At 41.2% G+C, this 23,394-nt stretch overlaps 1 non-coding gene across 1 annotated transcript; it reads left to right on the top strand.

The window, feature by feature from the left end:
- The first annotated feature begins 11,759 nt into the window (after positions 1-11,759).
- LOC147944403 (small nucleolar RNA R71) lies at positions 11,760-11,866 on the top strand. Its single transcript, XR_015558700.1, has one exon. It is a non-coding gene; the product is annotated as a small nucleolar RNA R71 (small nucleolar RNA).
- The last annotated feature ends 11,528 nt before the right edge of the window (positions 11,867-23,394 follow it).

Below are 23,394 nucleotides of genomic sequence, written 5' to 3'. Positions count from 1 at the left end.
AATGTTTCCTTTTTATGATATGTAAGGTTTTGATAGTTTTCCTTTTAGTCTTTGCTTATGTCGGTTTATAGAGATCTATATAAAGATCTCTACAACATCAATAAGAATCAACTTCCAAGCATTAACCTTATTCTCAAGGGAGACTAGGGTTAAGGGAAGTTTAAGCTTTTACGTTCTTTGTTTTCTAAGTGTCTTTAAGCAACTTACGACGGTTCCAGTTACTAGGTCTGCAGCAAAGCTACAGGCTCATAACATCTTGGTATCAGAGCAGACTGATTCAACGGGAGAAGGGGCGATGACCACATCACAATTCGAGAAAGTTAAGAAGATGCTCGAAGACTTGACTAAATCGTCCGGACGTACGCAAGCTGACCTGGGTGTGACAGACTTCAAACGTACACCAAGCTGCACTTGAGTCCATACAAGCGGACCAGCAGGAGGAGCGAGAGCAGAATAAATCAAGGATGGAGGAGGTTCGTGAAGAGCAAACCCATATCAGAGAAGTTATGAGAGCCGATAAGCAAGAAGTCTTGGAAAAAATTCTTTTTGTGGCCTCGTAGGTGGGAGTGGAAGCAGAGGAGGCTGAAAAAGACACAGCATCAGTTTCTTAATCAGGAAAAAATAACAACACCAACGGAGGAGATGGTAAAGGCACTTCTTCTAGTGGACCTTGGGCACAACGCTCTTTGGGAAGAGAACATGGTCACCGATTGCAAGATGGTGGTGGAGAATGGTCGATGAGGCCAATTGGGGAACTTCCACAAGAAGAGCGATCCACTCACATGAAGGGGGACGTGAGGGTGCACAAGGAGGTTGTTTGGAAAGGTGGAGCTGCAGGAAGAGAGAGTGACGGCAGGGAAGCTGAGAGAATCGTAGTTCCACCGTCTAAGATGGAATTTCCAGTATATGATGGGTCAACGAATGCTGTTGAATGGCTGCAGAAGTGTGAAGACTATTTTGAGGATCAAGGTATCTACAACGATGATGCGAGAGTGCGTTAAGCAACTTTTGTGTTGTCTGATAAAGCACATCATTGGTATACCAATTTACGAAGGTTAATTAAGCATCGATTGGGTTGGGCAGAGTTCAAAAAAATCTGCAAAAGTAGATTTGGCAGAGCAGATGCAGTAAATCCTATGGGTGAGCTAAGTAACCTATGACACACAAGAACGGTAGACGAGTATTGTGAGCAGTTTGAGGAATGTTTGGTAAGGCAAACAAAGCTAATAGGGGATCAGCACCTATGGCAGTTCTGTGTGGGTTTAACTGATTCCTTGAGAAAAGAAGTGGAGTATTTGAGACCCGAGACAATATTTGAAGCTATGGAATATGCAAGGGACAATGAGTATAAAATCGAGAATGACAGAAGAGTTTGTACTTTTGGCGGACACACAGCCCCAACCACATGCTATTCAAACCCAACCTCAACCGGTTATCGAGGAACTCAAGTGGTAAAAGGTGGAGAGGCTTCTCATATGGGACCAGCGGTGCAGAAACAAAATTCACAATAAACAGTTTGGAAAAAGTTAAAAAAACCTGAGATGGCTGAAAGAAGAGCTAAGGGACTTTGTTTTAACTGTGATGACTTGTATGGCCCTGGTCAAGCTTATAAGGCAGTTTTGTTCTATATTAGACCCCTCTTGGAGGGAGAGAATATGGATGATGAGCCCTTTGACGATGAGGACATCAATCTCTCCCTTAATGCTATGAAAGGAGAACAAACCGAGAGCACTTTGCAAGTGAAAGCAGACATTGCAACTGGAACAGGATGGACATTGTTGGACACAGGGATTACTCACAATTTTATTCAGAGTAGTGTAGCGGAGAAGTTGGGAATACCAATACGACGGCGGCCGGGAAGGTTCGTATCTCTCGCCGATGGTGGCAAGTGTGTAATCGACGGGTTGTGCAAGGATCTTCCAATGATGGTACAAGGACACAAGTTCACGGCAGACTGTTTTGCGATTCCGTTAAGTGGGTTTGATGTCGTTCTCGGTATTCGCTGGTTGAATGCCTTAGGACGTGTGATATGAGATGGTCCAGCACATACTATTGAGTTTACTCATGCAGATACTTTGATCAAATGGCATGGAGAGGCTGAGGAAAGGAAGGACCACAATTCTAATTTAAACTCCATCCAGAATGATACACTTGAGGACTGGTTCAATAATGGGGAGGAAATTTTTATTACAGGGGAGAAGACTGTAGTTCCTATCACTAAACACAAATCAGTTCGCCGCTTAACAATGAAAGCAATGATGATGCAAATTTCTTCTGAATTACTGGGCAAGTTGTTAGTGGAGTTTGAGGAGTTATTCGATAAACCAACATAATTGCCACCTCAACGAGCTTGTGATCATCGTATTCGGCTGATTCAAGGAGCCAACCCTATCGCAGTTCGACCGTATCGCTACCCTCATCTTTTAAAAAATGCCTTGTCTGAAGCTCCTATTTTAGCCTTGCCGGATTTTTCACAAGAGTTTGTTGTGGAGTGTGATGCTTCGGGCAGTGGCATTGGAGCAGTTATTCATCAACGAGATCACCCTATTGCATGTTTTAGTCGGCAATTAGTAGCTCGTCACCATAAACTTGCAGCATACGAAAGAGAACTCATTGGTTTAGCTAAAGTGGTGATTCATTGGAGGTCTTGCTTATGGGGCCGTCGATTCTTGATTCGCACAGACCATTACTGTTTAAAATTTTTGTTGGAACAACGCCTTTCTACGTCTCCGCAGATCCATTGGATTAGTAAGCTACTTGGATTCGATTTTGGGGTGGAGTTTCGGGATGGAAAACACAACAAGGCAGCCGATGCCTTATCTCGACGTGATGAGGAGGACCATGCAGGTCAATGTGAGATGTATGCACTTAAAGGACCTGACACGAGTATTTTTGGACGACTGCGGGGTGAAATAGAGAGGGATGCGAAGCTCGCTACATTGCAGGATAAGGTTATCTGTGGAGAACTGACAAAGGATTGGGTGGTTAAGGATGGGTTAATATTCTATAAGGGTCGAGTGTATCTCTCTTCTGGCTCCGAATTGGTAGGTGAGGTGGTTTCATGATTTCATAATTTTGGCCACGAAGGAGTACAAAAAACTATGGATAGAATACGGCGAGATTTCTACTGGAAAGGGTGGAAGAAGACAGTTTAGGAGTTTGTTCGAGGTTGTCAAGTTTGTCAACAAAATAAATGGGAGACATTGAAACCGAGTGGGCTGCTACAACCACTTCCAGTTCCGACTCAGGTTTGGTCAGATATCTCAATGGATTTCGTTGAGGCTCTTCCTAAGGTTTCTGGGAAAATGGTGATTTTGGTGGTGGTAGATCGCTTTTCGAAATATGCCCATTTCATTGCATCGAGTCACCCATATACAGCAGGATATGTCTCCCATGTTTTCTTCCGTGATATTGTCCGCTTACACGGTATCCCAGAGACCATTGTTACTGACTGTGATCTGGTATTTTGGAGTTTGTTTTGGCACGAATTGTTCAAATTGATGGGCACAAATTTATGTTTTACAACTACCTACCATCCCCAGTCCGATGGTCAGACCGGGGTGGTGAATCGAACATTGGAAATGTACTTAAGATGTTTAAATGGAGATACACCCCGACAATGGCTAGAGTGGCTTCCATGGGTTGAGTACTGCTATAATACGTCCTTTCACACTGGTCTTAAGGCAACACCATTTCGTCTAGTCTATGGGAGAGATCCTCCTAGGTTGTTAGATTATACTGGCGGAAGCACTCAAGTGGAGGCTGTGGACGTCGCCTTAGGACAGCGTGATGAGTTTTTGGCACTCGCTAGGGAACGTTTAATGGAAGCTCCAAATCGTATGAAGCTTGTTTATGATCTACAACATCTGTTTGTTGAGTTCAGTGTTGGAGATTGGGTGTGGCTCAAGCTACAACCGTATCGCCAGCTATCTGTGGCTAAGAAGGCCTTCACAAAGCTCTCTCCAAGGTTTTATGGTCCATTCGAGATAGTGGCTCGTATTGGGACTGTGTCATATCGATTAAAACTTCCGGATGGCTCAAAAATTCACGATGTGTTCCATGTCTCTCTACTCAAGGATCACAAAGGACAACCGCCAACCGATACACCAGTTCTACCGCCTGTTTTACATGGCCGTTCAGTGCCACCTCAACCAGTGGGGCTCCTTAAGGCTTGTATACGCGGCGGACAGAGACAGCTTTTGGTCAAATGGACGGCTGATGCAGAGGACGTTGCAACATAGGAGGATGCGGGGAAGCTTTAGAGGGGAGTAATGATACGAAGTATGGACTCACGTATCAAAGAAGAAAGGCCATTACGACCAAGGCTTTGTTTTAATGTTTCCTTTTTATGATATGTAAGGTTTTGATAGTTTTCCTTTTAGTCTTTGCTTATGTCGGTTTATAGAGATCTATATAAAGATCTCTACAACATCAATAAGAATCAACTTCCAAGCATTAACCTTATTCTCAAGAGAGACTAGGGTTAAGGGAAGCTTAAGCTTTTACGTTCTCTGTTTTCTAAGTGTCTGAAACAAGATTATTTGGTGGTGGATGAGATGATGTATGCAATGGTGAATCTGATGGTGAGATATGAATGAATGGATGGTAAGGTGTTTCAATTATCCTTATGCAATTGAACTATAAGAGGTGTCAATCCTAAATGAGTGTTTGTGAACAATTAAGACATGCATATGAGACTAAGTCAAGCCAAATATAAAGGATGTTTGTCACTAACAATCCTATGATGAAAATGTAAAGTGCAGAAAGTAAAACTACAAGAATTAGATGCTAAATGTAAAGGGAACAGAATGATTATAGCAGTTATGAAGCTAGTACAGAAATAGAAACTACTGTAATGCAAGAAATGAACTAATGCAAGGCAAATAATGAACAGAAAGCTAAATGGATGCAACAGAAATGCAGCTCAAATGAAACAGGACAAACACAAATCATAAACACAAGTTCTGGGGATGAACTCGAGCAAGCACTCGATCGAGTGTAGATCGAGTGCAGGGTCGAGCTGGACTAAACGTAAAAACAGAGCAACACAATAAAAATAGAGCAATGCAAAAACGAATCAAACAACAAGCAAGCAACAGGATTAAGACTAAGAAATCAATAAACAAAGAAGGCCTTGAGGAGAGATTCATGGGCTGAACTAACCATTGTGGTTATCTAACTTGGTCAACAAACCTCAAACAACTTGAGCTAATCTCTAGACATATATTTCTAAGACAAGTTTAATCCACTCTCATGGCAAGAAACAATCAAACCTATGCATTTCTAGACTTGTTCTCACGTAGTAAAGAATCGACACAAGCAGGCATTAAGCAATATGTCTCATACCAAACAAGACCTCTAATCTCGTAGCAAGCCTAATGGTAAGCTCTAGATCTAGCAAGCCTAATGGTAAGCTCTAGATCTTAAACATTGGTGTGATGCTAAGATGCTTGAAATCAAACCCTACCTTCTCAGATATAGGATCAACATTAAGAACATCTAGCCTAGAAGAGATCTACAACAATCAAGCTTGACCAAATCAAACATAGTACAAGATCAATACAGCCTAACCCATCCTCAAGATCCTAGAGAACTACTCACAAGAACACATGATGAACAAAGTCAAAAACCCAGAAAATAATGAAACTTGCATCACTAGAAAGATAAAACAGAGATCTACAATATTGAAGAAGAAATAAAACTCGAATTCTTAATATTCTGAAAGTTATGAAATCAACAAAATACAAGAATCTAGTCTTTTTATCTCAAGAAAGTACAAGATCTAAAAATAAAAGTGCAAAATGAATAATTCCCAAAAGGGAAAATACTAGGTCTAGAGAATATCTAAAAAGCTGGACTCTTTTGGTGGCTGCAGATACAAGGCTTTATATAGGAGAGGAGGTGGAAGCCCTAAAAATACTAAAAGACAAAATAGTCAACGGCTCGCTCAACTCGACCCTGTGCTCGGTCGAGTTGGCTTCTCTCGTGTATTCTCCACTCGGTCGAGTCCTCCTCAGCACACGGTCGAGTGTCTGGTCGAGTGTGCAGTCGAGTGAGACTCCAAACCTTGGTTCTTCAGCCTTAACTCTCTTGTTTTTCCTTCATGATTGCTTCACTTCTCCTCAGCATTGCTTCCATGCTCCTTAAGCTCCAAAATCACATGTTTATGCATTAAAAGATGCAAATGCAATGCAACTAAACTCTAATGCATGATTGGTCCTAAACCTATGCAATAATGGTCAAAATGGATAACAAAAGATGCAAAAGATGTGAATATACTAAGGGAAAACAAGGTAAAATATATGAATATCAACACCCCCAAACTTAGTCTTTGCTTGCCCTAAAGAAAATAAGCAAGACATAAGAAGGTAGGTGAGGTTTGAAAGGGGGATCTCAGCTCCTAAAGCTTGCAAATAGACCATCTAGAATCAATGTCCAAGTTATTAGTACTATGATGCAAGTTGAATGAGCTGTACTTAAAGATTTTAGACAAGCATATCACAACCTTTATTGATTTGAGCCTAAGACATCCACATGCATTCAAATCAACCATTTCCTTTAACATTCATTAATCAAGAACATGAATCAATTCTATGCAATGCTTAAACTCATTTGGCTTGGAGATAAAGGCCTTGAGACAATGATGGTCTCTCTTTAGAGTGGGGCTTATCAATATCAAGGTTCTCTCATGAAAATGGATTGAGCTTTAGAAGAATGCTAAAGGTAAGAACACCTAGACACATACAAGAATAAAACCTTGTCTACCCAAAGGCACCCAAAGTGTTTATCCTAGCAATCTAAACTCAAATGATCCTAGTGCTACCCTTTAACTTCTTCTTTTCTCTTTCACCCTTTTCTCTTTTGGTTTTCAAGTCTTATGAGAGGTTTCTTATTTGATCTTTCTAGTGGGATGGGGGATTCTTACTTATTTGCTATGGTTCTCTTTTCTTCCTATTCTTAAGACATACAAGCTTTTTGCTAGACTTTTATTTTCTTTCTTTTCTTTTCTTTAGCTAGAACCATTCTCTACAACACTTTTTTACTTCCTATCCTTTCACTAGACTTTGCTTAAACACAATCTCCTCTTAAAGACTCTACCCTTTTTTCTTTCTCTTTTCTTTCTTTTCTTTTCATAACAACCAAGTCCCAAACCCAACAAGTGAACCACCTAGTCCTATCTAGTTTGAAAAATGCAAACTAGAACTACACAAGGCTTTACTCTTGTCAATTCAAACCTAACACTTTCTACCAAGCTCAATCCCAAAAATAGGCCTCACACACACAAGAATAAACATGGCTTGAAAGAAGGGTTGGTTTAGGGGTAGGGGAACTGATTCTTAATGAAGAAATCAGCTACTTGGATCAACAAGAGTGGTAAAAAGGAGAAAGATGATCCAAGTATGTATATTGTATCCATGAGTTTAAAGCAATGCACACATTGATAATTGAAAGTCAATATTAGGTTCTTATAAGTAGGAAATGGTTTCAAATCACAACATGCTTCAATTTAGACCAAATGCAATGCAAGAATTCAAGGTTTGGTTCAATCTTATGCTTCTAACTACTCAACTAGCATCAAAGTATTATTAACTTGGGCATTGATCCTAGTCTAGTGAATAAACAAGCTAACAAGGCAAACTCATCATAGATCCCTAATGCAATTATCATACAATCCTACATGAAACATGCTAAACAAGATCCTAATATGCAATGCAAACTACATGAACACTCTTTTTTTTATAAAGATTTTTTCAAAATTTTTCAAATTTTTATGGTTTTTCTATGCCTTAGATGCTTATGCAAAATTTGTTGATGCTAAAAATTTGAAATAAGAACACAAAACACAATGTCAAATGCTATCTCAAACCCTCCCCCAAGCTTATATCACACAGTCCCTTGTGTGAAAGAAATTTGATTAAGGATTCAAGACTAAAAAAAACTAAACATAATATGAAATGCAATGATATTTACAAGTGAAGGTGATAGTGGTACCTTATAGATTGTGGAAGAAGTTGTCCACATCCATTTGCATGCTGTCAAAGGAGTATGTGGGGGCTTGTTGGTGACTTGGAGGTGGAGATTGGGGCAGCTCAACGATGGCAATCGACCGAGACTCGGTCGAGTGCGTGTCGAGTGGGGGGGGGTCGAGCTGGACCGCGTGTGCCAAAAACTTGTCCTTGCTGCTGGGAAAACTGCTGGTAGAGAGCTGGATCCATGAAGTATTGAGGTAGGATGGGAGGGTAACTTGGATAACCTGGATAAGCAGCTGGAGGTGGGAAGCCATAGGGTGATCTGGGCTGGAACTCAGCCGAGTGCATTTGAGGTGCTCGGTCGAGTGGGTGCTCGAGTGACCCGGTCGAGTGCCTCGAAAATTGTTGTTCTCGGGTACTTGAGCTCCTTTCCTCTGATTTGGCAATGTGACTAGCTCCAAACTCAGCATCCTTCCATGAATATGTAGTCAGCTTGACAGTGGCTAGAAACTCACAACTTTCTTCCTTGTAGCCCTCCATGCAAAGCCCCATGAACTTGGTTAAGTTGCTCTTCTCAAAGAGATACTCCACATCTTCATCAATGGCTAGCTTCTCCATGGTCTCCTTGTGTGGATATCTAGTCCCCAGGAACTCCATTCTCATGAAAGCATCATAAGGCTGCCTCTTTGACAACCCACAAAATTCTGCTTCTCCATCATCCTCTAACTCTTCTTCTTCACTTTCTTCCTCACTCTCATTTTCACTCTCCTCTTTTTCAACCTCAACTTCTGGCCTCTTCCCTTTGGCCTTGTGTCTCCTCAAGAACTCATTGAGAGTTGGCTCGCTTTCTTCCTCACTTTCGGTCCTCTCAGGATCTTCCTCAACTGACTCACTCCTTGGACACGACATCTGGCTCGACCGGCTACTCGAACCGCCACTCGGTCGAGTGCTTGATCGAGTGGGTCGTCGAGTGGTTCTTCCAGCTCCTCCTCTTGATTCAAGGCTAGCATCACGACGTTCCATGGAGCTTGCAGCGGTTTGTTGAGACTTCCTGGTGATCCTTGAAGACATTTTCAAAAAGAACTGAAGGGAATAGACTCAAAGCTCAAAGTTAATAGGTTAGTGACCCAAAAACTTGAAAGAACTAAGCTTGAGCAAAAGATGAACTTTGAGAGAGATTTTAAAAACTTGAATTTAGTTGTTTTGAGCAAATGAGAGAGTGTGAGAAGTATAATCTCGTGCAAGCTCTATATAATGAAGCTAAGGGGACAAGGAGACAAGGGTAGAGCGTCCATACCATTCAAATTTGAAATGGGAATCTTTGACCCGAGTTTTTGCTGCCACTCGACCCCACACTCGACTGTACACGGTCGAGCTCATTGACCAAATTTTGAAAATTCAAAATTTTCTTCTTGTTCTTCCCTCCACTCGATCGTGCTAGAGAAATGATGATTAAATGGGCCTTACTTCTTTGCCAACTCGGTCGAGTACCTCTCATGGGCTGGTCGAGTGGGCTTGCGTTTCTCCTTCTCCATGTCCAAATCTCTCTTTACCCATCTACACTTATATTAAAAAGCCTGTCCAACACAAACATAAAAGAAAACACATCAAAACTACAAAGAAATTAAACCATATTTACAAAGGATACCTTAGGGACTTCCTCCCTAGTGAGCTTGTTTAAAGTCACTAAGCTTGACTTTGGTTTCCTTCTTAGACTTGGTCTAGATACCAAGGAGGTGATGAAATCCTCCCTGGAACCTCTTGGTCACTGTGAAGTTGATCTTTGATAACCTCACCCTTAACACACAAACCATTCTTCTTCTTAATTTTGAGCCTTGGTCTTGCTTTCCTCAAAGACCTCTTGTTCAGCTTAACTTGGAGATCCTCAACCATACTAGTCAACTCTTGAACTGACCTCTTAAGCTTTTCCACAGAATCTTCTTGAAGAGAGAGCTCAGCCTTTGGAGTTGCATTATCACTTAAAACCTCTTGACCACCTTTGTCCTTGATAGTAAAAGGCTGATCATCAATGGTAGGAAGGTTGGTTGGGTTATAAATGTTGAACTTCATAACTATACCCTCAGCAATGTTCAAGGTCACAAGACCTTCCTTGACATCAATGACTGCTCCAACAGTAGCTAAGAATGGCCTCCCAAGGATGATAGGATCTTCAGGTTCCTTGTCCATCTCCAATACCACAAAATCTGTATGAACCCTTGCCTTCCCTATCTTGATTGGGACATTCTCCAACCTTCCGACTACCTCCCTATTTGACCCATCAGCTAGGCATACATGGAGGTTGGTGGATTTGAAGTCAGTTCTCCCAAGCTTTTCTGCTATGGAGTATGGCATCACACTGGTTGAAGGCATTGGTTGTAGTGAAGGTAACTGATTGTGCAAGGCAGATAGAATGGCCCTGGATCCTTAAGCTTAATTGGGATGATCACTCCTCCAAGGTCCTCAAGATCCTTCTCATCTTGAGCTTGAGCCTTCTTGTTTGACAAATCAAGCAGAAAATCTCTATAGAGAGGATATGGTTCATACTGTTTCAAGGCAGGTCCTCTCTCCTCTTCTTGGTAAGCAATGATGACCTCTTGTATAGCTAACACTTCCTCTTGTTTCTCAACCACAGCTTCTTCCTTCAAAACCCTCTCATCCTCTTGTTGCTTAGCAAACATTTTCTTTCTCTCAATAATTTCCCTAAGCTCCTTAAGCTTCTGTGCTTTGAAACGTCCTAGGAATGGCAGAGGCGGTTTGTAAGCAGGAGGAATGTACTTAGCACGCTTGACAGCTTCGGAGTCTCCAGCTCAATCGACCGCTCGAGCATGCACTCGGTCGAGTGGCTGTTCGAGTCCCTGGTCAAGTGCGCTTGCAAGCTCCATTTGCTTTGCACAAACGTCACTTGGGGCTTCAGTAACTGATGAATTCCCCCAAACTTGGACTGCACTGTCCTCAGTGACTTCCTCATCAGAGATATGGATGGCTTTTGCAGTGAACTCCTTTGGATTTTGAACAGCTTTTCCAGGGAGTTGGTTGGGTTTAGGAGCTGAAGTAGAGGCAATGTTGCTCTCCATATACTTCACTCTAGAGTTAAGACCTTCAAACTTCATGTTAAGGTCATTGTACTGTGATGTGAGCCTTTTGTTCAACTCAGCAAACTGTTTGTCTTCCTCAATCATTCCTTGTGTTTGCCCAATCAACAACTGTTGCATCATAGCTCTTAATTCTTGTTCTTGGCCTTGGTTAGTCTGAAACCCTGGTGGGGGACACAACTGAGGCTGGAACACTTGATGTTGTTGTTTGGGGACATAGTTGTTCTGTTGTTGAGGCTGTTGAGGTGGATAGAGTTGGTCTTGAAGGTTGGCCACATTGTTACTCCTATAAGAGAGATTGTTGTTCTTGAAACCTCCTTGGTTGTAGCCTTTGAATCCTCCATGGTTTTGCATGTAGAACAACTCAGCAAATTCGTTCTCCCCTTCTTGAACAGGAACCTCTTCTTCACCAATGAAGTGAATGGACTTTTGTTGGCTAAGTAGGATCTTGTCAAGCTACTCATTGACCATCTTCAAGTCCTTCTTATACTTCTCCTCTTGATCAGTGGATGATGACCTTACTGTTCTATCATAATCCTCATTATAGTTCCCATCAGACTTAGCAAGATTCTCAATTAGTTCCCATCATTCTTCCACATTCTTGTTGAGGAAGTTGCCATTAGAAGCTGTATCAAGAAGCATCCTGATCTTGGGAAGCACTCCTCTATACAATGTGCTAAGTAGGGACTCATTGCTGAAGCCATGGTGAGGACACTGAGTCTGGAACCCTTTAAACCTCTCCCAAGCTTCACAAAAGCTCTCATTGTTCCTTTGAGCAAACCCAGAAATTTCATTTCTCAACCTAGCAGTCCTTGCATTTGAGAAGAATTTGGCCAAGAAAGCCTTCTTGCAAGCATCCCATGTGGTTATTGCTCCAGCAGGAAGAGTTTTCTCCCAAAGGTGAGCCTTGTCTCCAAGTGAAAATGGGAAGAGCCTCAACTTGAATCCATCTTCACTCACACAATTAATCTTTGTAAGACAACAGATTCTGTCAAACTCATCAAGGTGATCTAGTGGATCCTCCATTGGCAACCCATGGAACTTGTTGGCTTGAATCATGGAGATCAATCCACTCTTGATCTCAAAATTGTTGTTTGCTACTGTGGGAGGCACAATACCAGCTCTTTGGTTGTGGGTGTTGGGTGCATCTCCATCACCAATGTGCCCAGGTCTTTGCTCATGGTTAGCTTGTTGCTCCATGATGACTTGATCCTCTTGCTGAACTTGAACTACTCTTCTTCTCTGATTTCCCAAACCCTTTTGCAGCCTATGGATGTTGTCAAGAGACCTTTGAAGATTGTCTTTCCCCTTAGACCTTGTGTGAATCAACAGACACGAGTACAGACTCGAACAGGTACACAGTTGAGCTCAGGCTCGTGTAGGCGGTAGAGTCGACTGGGAAGTGGTGTCTAAATGTACACGGCTTCTGACTCGATCAAGTGCTCGATCACTGCTCGGTCGAGTGGTGGTCGAGTGGCTGGTCGAGTGGGTACCTGAAACTCAAGACAACCCAGCAACAAAAGATTCGAGTCCAGCAACTTCACAAGTGTATAAACAAACTTAATCTTAGACTAATATGGATCCTAAATGTCACAAAAACACACTCAAATGGGCAACGGCGCCAAATTGAAACAAGATTATTTGGTGGCGGATGAGATGATGTATGCAATGGTGAATGTGATGGTGGGATATGAATGAATGGATGGTAAGGTGTTTCAATTCCCCTTCCGCAGTTGCAGTATAAGAGGTGTCAATCCTAAATGAGTGTTTGTGAACAATTAAGACATGCATATGAGACTAAGTCAAGCCAAATATAAAGGATGTTTGTCACTAACAATCCTATGATGAAAATGTAAACTGCAGAAAGTAAAACTACAAGAACTAGATGCTAAATGTAAATGGAACAGAATGATTAAAGCAGTTATGAAGCTAGTACAGAAATAGAAACTACTGTAATGCAAGAAATGAACTAATGCAAGGCAAATAATGAACAGAAAGCTAAATGGATGCAACAGAAATGCAGCTCAAATGAAACAGGACAAACACAAATCATAAACACAAGTTCTGGGGATGAACTCGAGCAAGCACTCGATCGAGTGTAGATCGAGTGCAGGGTCGAGCTGGACTAAACGTAAAAATAGAGCAACACAATAAAAACAGAGCAATGCAAAAACGAATCAAACAACAAGCAAGCAACAAGATTAAGACTAAGAAATCAATAAACAAAGAAGGCCTTGAGGAGGGATTCATGGGCTGAACTAATCATTGTGGATATCTAACTTGGTCAACAAACCTCAAACAACTTGAGCTAATCTCTAGACATATATTTCTAAGACAAGTTTAATCCACTCTCATGGCAAGAAACAATCAAACCTATGCATTTCTAGACTTGTTCTCACATAGTAAAGAATCTACACAAGCATGCATTAAGCAATATGTCTCATACCAAACAAGACCTTTAATCTCTTAGCAAGCCTAATGGTAAGCTCTAGATCTAGCCTTATCTATGCTTCTTAAACATTGGTGTGATGCTAAGATGCTTGAAATCAAACCCTACCTTCTCAGATATAGGATCAGCATTAAGAACATCTAGCCTAGAAAAGATCTACAACAATCAAGCTTGACAAAATCAAACATACCACAAGATCAATCCAGCCTAACCCATCCTCAAGATCCTAGAGAACTACTCACAAGAACACATGATGAACAAAGTCAAAAACCCAGAAAATAATGAAACTTGCTTCACTAGAAAGATAAAACAGAGATCTACAATATTGAAGAAGAAATGAAACTCGAATTCTTAATATTCTGAAAGTTATGAAACCAACAAAATACAAGAATCTAGTCTTTTTCTCTCAAGAAAGTACAAGATCTAAAAATAAAAATGCAAAAGGAATAATTCCCAAAAGGGTAAATACTAGGTCTAGAGAATATCTAAAAAGTTGGACTGTTTTGGTGGCTGCAGGTACAAGGCTTTATATAGGAGAGGAGGTGGAAGCCCTAAGAATACTAAAAGACAAATTAGTCAACGGCTCGGTCAACTCGACTCTGTGCTCGGTCCAGTGACAGGTCAAGTTGGCTTCTATCGTTTATTCTCCACTCGGTCGAGTCCTCCTCAGCACACGGTCGAGTGTCTGGTCGAGTGTGCAGTCGAGTGAGACTCCGGACCTTGGTTCTTCGGCCTTAACTCTCTTGCTTTTCCTTCATGATTGCTTCACTTCTCCTCAGCATTGCTTCCATGCTCCTTAAACTCCAAAATCACCTGTTTATGCATGAAAAGATGCAAATGCAATGCAACTAAACTCTAATGCATGATTGGTCCTAAAGCTATGCAATAATGGTCAAAATGGATAACAAAAGATGCAAAAGATGTGAATATACTAAGGGAAAACAAGGTAAAATATATGAACATCAGTGTCTTTAAGCAACTTACGACGGTCCAGTTACTAGGTATGCAGCAAAGCTACAGGCTCATAACAAATTGCTTGGATAGATATCTGCAAACCAAAACATGAAGGTGGACTAGGTATAAAATCCCTCTTAGAAGCTAATTAAGTGAGATGTTTGAAGCTGATATGGAGGTTAGTATCGCATACACCTTCCCTGTGGGTCTCATGGATCTGGAAATACTTAATCCGCACAGAATCTTTCTGGACGGTTAGAGAAATTCCACTGCAGGGTCATGGATGTGGCGAAGCTTTTAAAATACAGGGATATTGCAAAACTGATGCATAAAGTGGATATTTGGAATGGAGCATCAACGTCCTTTCGTATGACATTTGGTCTCCCATGGGGCGGTTGATTAACATAACTGGGGTGAGGGGAGTTATTGACCTGGGGATCTCACTTCAGGCGGCCGTTGGTGACGTATTGCTCCCACACCGAATAAGACGGCATCGTACGGCTGCACTTAATACCATTTAGGCTGAGATTCAGGCTCTGCAATGTTGGCCTCGCTCAGAAGAACCTGATATCCCGCTTTGCAAATCCTCTGGGAACTCATATAAGACAGTTTTCTCCACCAAACACACATGGGACAATGTTCATCGACCACACCTCAGGGTCACTTGGTTCAGAGGGGTATGGTACACTTATTCCACTCCAAAATACTCATTCATGGTATGGCTTGCACAGTTGCACTGCACAACCGGGTATCTACAGGTGACATAATCAAACAATGGAACTCGGGACAGATACTGGCTTGTAGCTTTTGTGACAATGTAGAAGAGTCCAGGGACCACTTATTCTTTTGTTGCCGTTTCGCTGCTAGAGTGTGGCGAGCTTTAGCTCTGCCTCTTCTCACCGTTAACTACTCAACAGAGTGGAGCCGACTGGTTGAGTTACTCACCAGCCAAACCCTTCCACGACTCAAACTTTTCCTATACAGATACCTGTTTCACTCCACCTTGTACCACTTGTGGAGGGAAAGGAACGCTCGATGCCACAGAGAAGCATGAGCTCCAAAGTTCTAATGATCTACTCACTCATCATCATGATCAAATAAAAGAAAGAGTTTGATCTTTGTGAAATCTTAATAAGAGATTATAGATTAAGAGATTTGAAGAAGAAATTGCAATTAAAAACCTAGAAGTACTCAATCTAACAACAAACCAAGAGTAAACAAGCTTAAGAACCCTAAAAAGTTGTTAAACAAAAGATAAAATAAAGGATAAGTCTCCCCTTGATAGGGTTAATTTATTTATAGGAAAATAAAAGGGAGCCCGGTCAACCCAGTTCAAACCGGGTCAAGTCCAGATTAAGGCTAAAACAAGTGTGGACTAAGCGGCAATCGGGCAACCTTTGGCTGATTGAGGTGGCCGATGGTGTCAACCGGGGAGGCTTTAGCCGATTGGGGATGACCGATTGGGACTGCTGGGCAGCATCTGGCCGATGGGAGGTGGCCGCTTGCTTCACTCGGCCACCGTTTGGCCGATGGGTGTGGCCGCTGATGGTTGCAATCGTGTGCGTCTCTTGTTCCATCCGCTGTGCTTTTGCCGATGAGGGGTGGCTGATGGGGTGAATCGGCTGGTGTTTGGTCGATGGTCTTGGCCGCTTGTACTCCCTGATCTTATGCATCTTCTCTACTTCACTCTTCTTTGCTTCTTTGTATCAAAACAAGTCCAAATGCTCCAAATGTGATGATATTACTCCAAGAACCTGAGAGGTAGCACACTAGATGCATATGCTCCTAAAACAACCTAGAATGACAAGATTATGCAACAAAACTATGCAAAAACAAGGCTTAAAACCCAACAAAAACACAAGATATCAAAAAAGTGAGAGGGAGAGGTTTGAAAAAGGGATTCAGAACCAAACAAAAAGTGAGAGGGAGAGGTTTGAAAAAGGGATTCAGAACCAAAAAGTATCAACAAAGGATTCAAACCATATTCCTTAAATGTAATTCAATGGAGCTAAGATCAATCAAAGTGCTTACAAATATTTTTCTATGCTTATTACAATGCACCACTCTAGTTCACCTTCTATCTATTGGCAAAGACTTGCAATTCTATTGAACATCTCTTTCACATTCATTAAAGTGTTTGGTGTGATATTGCAAATGGAAAATAAATCAAGCTCAATTGGTTTAATGGCAAGACTTTTTTATAAAAAGGTGGTTGGCAAAGATGTTTTTGGGTGGTTTACTCTCAAACAAAAAAGAATGCTAGACAGTTGTGAAACCTATCTAAGACTGAGAATAATTTGGGCATACAAAGCTAATCCCTTGATGTTCAACCCACCTAGAAGCATTTCTACCCTTTTTCTCATTCTTCTTTTCTTTCTTTCTAGGGTGAATTACTCAAAGGTTACTCATTTTAGGTAATATTACCAGAATCTACAAAAACTTTTTTATTACTAGAATGTTTCGGGTATTTTCAAAATACCCAGCTTGCCCCTGTTTTATGTTACCGGAAAAAACGTAATTACAAAAATGTCATTGCCACGTCAGACGCTACGTCAGAAATCGTTGACGTGTAACCATAACTTAGCCGTAACGTGTTACAGAGTATGTTGTGGCTGAGTTATAGGTATGTTGTGGCTGAGTTATCGGAAAAACATTTGAGTAAGAGCGGACGGCTGACTTATTAAAACCTGACTGAGTTATGCTCATAAGTCAGTCAAGCGTTACGGCTGACTTATTAAAATCTGGCTGAGTTATGCTCTAACTCAGCCGTCCTTACGGCTGAGTTTTCACCCGATGGTTGAGTTGTCAAAATTTTGGCTGAGTTATCACTACGGCACGGCTGAGTTATCACTACGGCACGGCTGAGTTACCATTTTCTGCCTGACTGAGTTATGAAAAACGGCTGACTTATGAGATGTTGTTACGGCTGAGTTATGGTAAAAAAACTATAACTTAGCCGTCATAGGCTGACTTATCGTACAACTCAGCCATTTGACGGCTGACTTATTAGCAAAAGATTAATTACTAGAATGTTATTCAGTTATGGCTGACTTATCAAAAGATACGGCTGAGTTACATATTTTCAGTTGATGAAGCGGCTGAGTTTGGCAGCAATTTTTTTTGCTTTTTAATTACTGTAATGTTTTTCATGTTGTGGCTGAGTTTTATTTAGGATGAGTTATGGTATTGTCTGATGGCTGACTTGCCTTGTCGGACGCAACATCCATGTCAGCATTCCATGTCATCATCTTTTTCTCCGGAAATACGAAACATCGTTCTTCTACTTCAACTGGTTAATAAGTGAACTATTTACCTTCTTATTCACCTTGTTCTTCTACTTCTTCTTCACTTTCTTCTTCACCTTGTTCTTCTACTTCTTCTCCACCTTGTTCTTCATTATCTTTCATGGATCCAGTTCCGATACTAGTTGTGTCCGGTAATTGGATAAAGACACAGAGATATGTATTTAACTCCGACGATAGAGGGTGTATAGTGGTACAGATAGATGGAGGCACAACACACGACAAGCTTGTGAAGCTTGTTCTTAAAGACTACGGATTGGACTCGTTTAGCCATGAGCTAAAGCTGAGCTACATGTTCTCGAACAGGGCAATGAAACATATGGCGCATGATACTCCACCAGTTTTTGTCTCCAATGATCGACAGTTGCAATGTTTTTTGGGACTATGAAAAACCGATCAGCTACGTCTCTGTGTAGAGTTCTCGGCAAAAGAGTCTACAGAAACTAGTGGAGCTAGAGGAAGTATGATTCGGCGAAGCAGAGACTCGAAAGCAGAATCTACATACGAAGTGTACGGTGGGGGATTTGAAGGCACTTGTTTTGATTATGGTAAGATCATTGACAAAGAAAACGAAGAAGAAGCTGTCGAAGTAGCATCTGATGAAGAAGAAGACGATGAATTTTCAACCCGATTTGATGTTTTCGACAACTCCGATGGTGAGTCATTTGATGACGAGAAGTTTTCTGTATTCGGCGAGCCTCAGAGTAAAGTGGAAGACCCACCTACTCCGCCTCCTCAGAAGAAAGCTCATAAAGATGATAACTTTGTCGGATCGAAGATGAATCTAGAGGCTATTAGGTTGGAGGTGTCAACGCTAAAAATTGCTGTAGGACAACGATACAGGAGCAAAAAGCAGTTCAGGAATCATGTGAAACTTATTTCGGTTAGGGATGGATTTGATTTTAATGTACCAACCTCAAATCCGAGACAAGTGGTTTTTAGGTATTGGGTTAAAGGATGTCTTTGGAGAGTTTGTGCATCTGTACAAGGGGATGACACGGATTTTCATGTTCGTGTATACGATTCGGAACACACATGTTCTGTGATGGAACGTTCTACTTGATGCCGCCAATCAACAGCTGATGTATTGGCAGGTCTTTACAGGGACTATCTTGGTGATCTTGGTCCGGATGTTAAACTCTACTCATCCTCCAATTCTAAGAGTTCAAGGCTAAGGAGCCCAGTCCTAAGGTACTTCCACAAGGCCTTAGCAAACACCTTCTTTGCTAGGAAGGAGACTGGAAATATTAATGAGGCAGAGCTTCAGATGATTGACATGGCTCTCAATGGAATCATCCTCAAGGCAAAAGATGGAACCATCATTCTTGGGACCACTGTGGAGACTGACCTAGCAATGGTGCTCATTGACCACATGATTTACTTGAGAAGTTGGGTAGGCAAGTTGGAGAACAAAGAATCAAGAGGAGCACTAACCATTGGAGGCATCATTACTCCAATTCTACAAGCTGCCAAGGTCCCACTTAAAGGAGAAAGGATCTCACCAAGATGGATTGACTCAAGCTACCTCACCTCTACTCTCATCCTAGCCAAGGAGATGCATCAAGGGAATCACATTTTCAACTTTGAGCTTCCAACACTTGGGAAAAAGCAATTCATCTTGCCTAACCAAGAGCTCACCACCATTCAAGAAGGAGCCAACATTGACTTTTGTCCAGCTGAGGAGCACTTGTTTGATGGGATAGTTCAACCTAGAGTTGAGGAAGCTGGGAATGCACAAATGGCTGATGGGGAGGGGCAATTTTACTTTGAGGATTATGAGCCCAACCCAAGGGATAGTAGAGGAGTGAGAGAGACTACCAAGAGGTTGACTCTTTTGCAAAAATGGAACAAGTGGCATGGGAAGAGGTTTGATAAGCTGAAGAAGAAGGTGACCAACATGGCTAAGTCCATCAAGGGACTAAGGAAGGAGATTGCTGAGCTGAAGAGTGGAAACTCATCTCCAATCTATTCAAGCCCTTTGAGGAGGAGTAGCTCAACTAGAGCACTTTCAAGAGTTGCGAACTCTGTGGAACCAGCTAGAGCTTCAATGTATGAGCCAAATCAGAGGAAGAGTAGTTCAAGTACCCGAGAACAAAAATTTTCAAGGCACTCGACCGGATCACTCGAGCACCCACTCGACCGAGCACCCCAAATGCACTCGGCCGAGTTCCAGCCCAGATCACCCTATGGCTTCCCACCTCCAGCTGCTTATCCAGGTTATCAGAATTACCCTCCCATCCCACCCCAATACTTCATGGATCCAGCACTCTACCAGCAGTTTTACCAGCAGCAAGGACAAGATTTTGGCATCCGCGGTCCAACTCGACCACCCCACTCGAGCACGCACTCGACCGAGTCACGGTCGATTGCCATCGTCGAGCTGCCCCGATCTCCACCTCCAAGTCACCAACAAGCCCCCACATACTACTTTGACAGCATGCAAATGGATGTGGACAACTTCTTCCACAACCCCTAAAGTACCACTATCACCTTCACTTGTAAATACCATTGCATCTAATATTTGTGTTTTGTTTTTGATCTTGAATCCTCAATCAAATTTCTTTCACACAGAAGAGTGTGTGATTTAAGTTTAGGGGAGGGTTTGAGATAGCATTTGACATTGTGTTTTGTGTTCTTATTTCAAATTTTTAGCATCATCATGTTAGTATTTGCATAAGCATCTAAGGATTAGAAAAACCATAAAAATTTGAAAAATTTTGAAAAAATCTTTATAAATAGAAAAGAGTGTTCATGTAGTTTGGAATGCGTATTAGGATCTTGTTTAGCATCTTTCATGTAGGATTGTATAATATTTTCATTAGGGATCTATGATGAGTTTGCCTTGTTAGCTTGCTTATTCACTAGACTAGGATCATTGCCCAAGTTAATTGTACTTTGATGCTAGTTGAGTAGTTAGAAGCATAAGATTGAACCAAGCCTTGAATTCCTGCATTGCATTTGGTCCAAATTGAACCATGTTGTGATTTGAAACCATTTCCTACTTATAATAACCTAATATTGACTTATAATTATCAATGTGTGCATTGCTTTAAACTCATGGATACCATATGCATACTTGTATCATCTTTCTCCTTTTTACCACTCTTGTTGATCCAAGTAGCTGATTTCCTCATTAAGAATCAGTTCCCCTACCCCTAAACCAACCCTTCTTTCAAGCCATGTTTAATCTTGAGTGTGTGAGGCCTATTTTTGGGATTGAGCTTGGTAGAAAGTGTTAGGTTTGAACTGACAAGAGTAAAGCCTTGTGTAGTTCTAGTTTGCATTTTTCAAACTAGATAGGACTAGGTGGTTCACTTGTTGGACTTGGGACTTGGCTGTTATGAAAAGAAAAGAAAGAAAAGAGAAAGAAAAAGGGTAGAATCTTTAAGAGGAGAATGAGTTTAAGCAAAGCCTAGTGAAAGGATGGGAAGTAAAAAATCATTGAAGTTTGTTCTAGTTAAAGAAAAGAAAAGAAAGAAAAGAAAAGTCTAGCAAAATGCTTGTATGTCTTAAGAATAAGAAGAAAAGAGAACCATAGCAAATAAGTAAGAATCCCCCATCCCACTAGAAAGATCAAATACAAAACCTCTCCTAAGAATTGAAAACCAAAAGAGAAAAGGGTGAAAGAGAAAAGTAGAAGTTAAAGGGTAGCACTAGGATCATTTGGGTTTAGATTGATAGGATAAACACTTTGGGTGCCTTTGGGTAGACAAGGTTTTATTCTTGTATGTGTCTAGGTGTTCATACCTTTAGCATTCTTCTAGAGCTCAATCCATTTTCATGAGAGAACCTTGATATTGATAAGCCCTACTCTAAAGAGAGACCACCATTGTCTCAAAACCTTTATCTCCAAGCAAATGAGTTTAAGCATTGCATAGAATTGATTCATGTTCTTGATTAATGAATGTTAAAGGAAATGGTTGTTTTGAATGCATCTGGATACCTAAGGCTCAAATCAATAAAGGTTGTGTTATGCTTGTCTAAAATCTTTAAGTACAGCTCATTCAACTTGCATCATAGTACTAGTAACTTGGACATTGATTCTAGATGGTCTATTTGCAAGCTTTAGGAGCTGAGATCCCACTTTCAAACCTCACCCACCTTCTTATGTCTTGATTATTTGCTTGAGGGCAAGTAAAGACTTAGTTTGGGGGTGTTGATGTTCATATATTTTACCTTGTTTTCCCTTAGTATATTCACATCTTCTGCATCTTTTGCTATCCATTTTGACCATTATTGCATAGCTTTAGGACCAATCATGAATTAGAGTTTAGTTGCATTGCATTTGCATCTTTTCATGCATAAACAGGTGATTTTGGAGCTTAAGGAGCATGGAAGCAATGCTGAGGAGAAGTGAAGCAATCATGAAGGGAAAGCAAGAGTGTTAAGGCTGAAGAACCAAGGTTTAGAGTCTCACTTAACCGCCCACTCGACCAGACACTCGACCGTGTGCAGAGAGGGACTCGACCGAGTGGAGGATGCACGAGAGAAGCCAACTCGACCTGTCACTCGACCGAGCACATGGTCGAGTTGACCGAGCCGTTAACTATTTTGTCTTTTAGTATTTTTAGGGCTTCCACCTCCTCTCCTATATAAAGCCTTGTACCTGCAGCCACCAAAAGAGTCCAGCTTTTTAGAATAGTCAGAAACCTAGTTTTTACCCTTTTGGGAATTATTTCTTTTGCACTTTTATTTTTAGATCTTGTACTTCTTTGAGAGAAAAACTCTAGATTCTTCAATACTGTTGGTTTCATAACTTTCAGAATATTAAGAATTCGAGTTTCATTTCTTCTTCAATATTGTAGATCTCTGTTTTATCTTTCTAGTGATGCAAGTTTCAGTATTTTCTGGGTTTATGATTTTGATGTTCATCATGTGTTCTTGTGAGTAGTTGCTTAGGATCTTGAGGATGGGTTAGGCTGGATTGTGTTTGAGGTTTGTTTGATTTGGTCAGGCTTGATTGTTGTAGATCTCTTCTAGGCTAGATGTTCTTAATGCTGATCCTATATCTGAGAAGGTAGGGTTTGATTTCAAGCATCTTAGCATCACACCAATGTTTAAGAAGCATAGATAAGGCTAGATCTAGAGCTTACCATTAGGCTTGCTAAGAGATTAAAGGTCTTGTTTGGCATGAGACATATTGCTTAATGCCTGCTTGTGTAGATTCTTTACTATGTGAGAACAAATCTAGAAATGCATAGGTTTGATTGTTTCTTGCCATGAGAGTGGATTAAACATGTCTTAGAAATATATGTCTAGAGATTAGCTCAAAGTTTGCTTGCGATTTGTTGACCAAGTAAGATAACCTCAATCATTAGTCCAGCCCATGAATCCCTCCTCAAGGCCTTCCTTGTTTATTGATTTCTTAGCTTAAATCCTGTTGTTCGATCGTTGTTTGATTCGTTTTGGTATTGCTCTGTTTTTCTTGCGTTGCTCTGTTTTTGCATATTTGTCCAGCTCGACCCTGCACTCGATCTACACTCGATCAAGTGCTTGCTCGAGTTCTTCCCCAGAACTTTGGTTTATGATTTGTGTTTGTCCTGTTTCATTTGAGCTGCATTTCTCTTGCATTCATGTAGCTTTCTGTTCATTATTTGCCTTGCATTATTTCAATTCTTGCATTACCA

This window comes from Camelina sativa, chromosome 5, assembly GCF_030686135.1.
Source record: "Camelina sativa cultivar CO46 ecotype springtype chromosome 5, ASM3068613v1".
NCBI classification, from domain to species: domain Eukaryota; kingdom Viridiplantae; phylum Streptophyta; class Magnoliopsida; order Brassicales; family Brassicaceae; genus Camelina; species Camelina sativa.
Note: the sequence above shows the minus strand (reverse complement) of the source record. Positions and strands in the feature narration are given on the sequence as shown.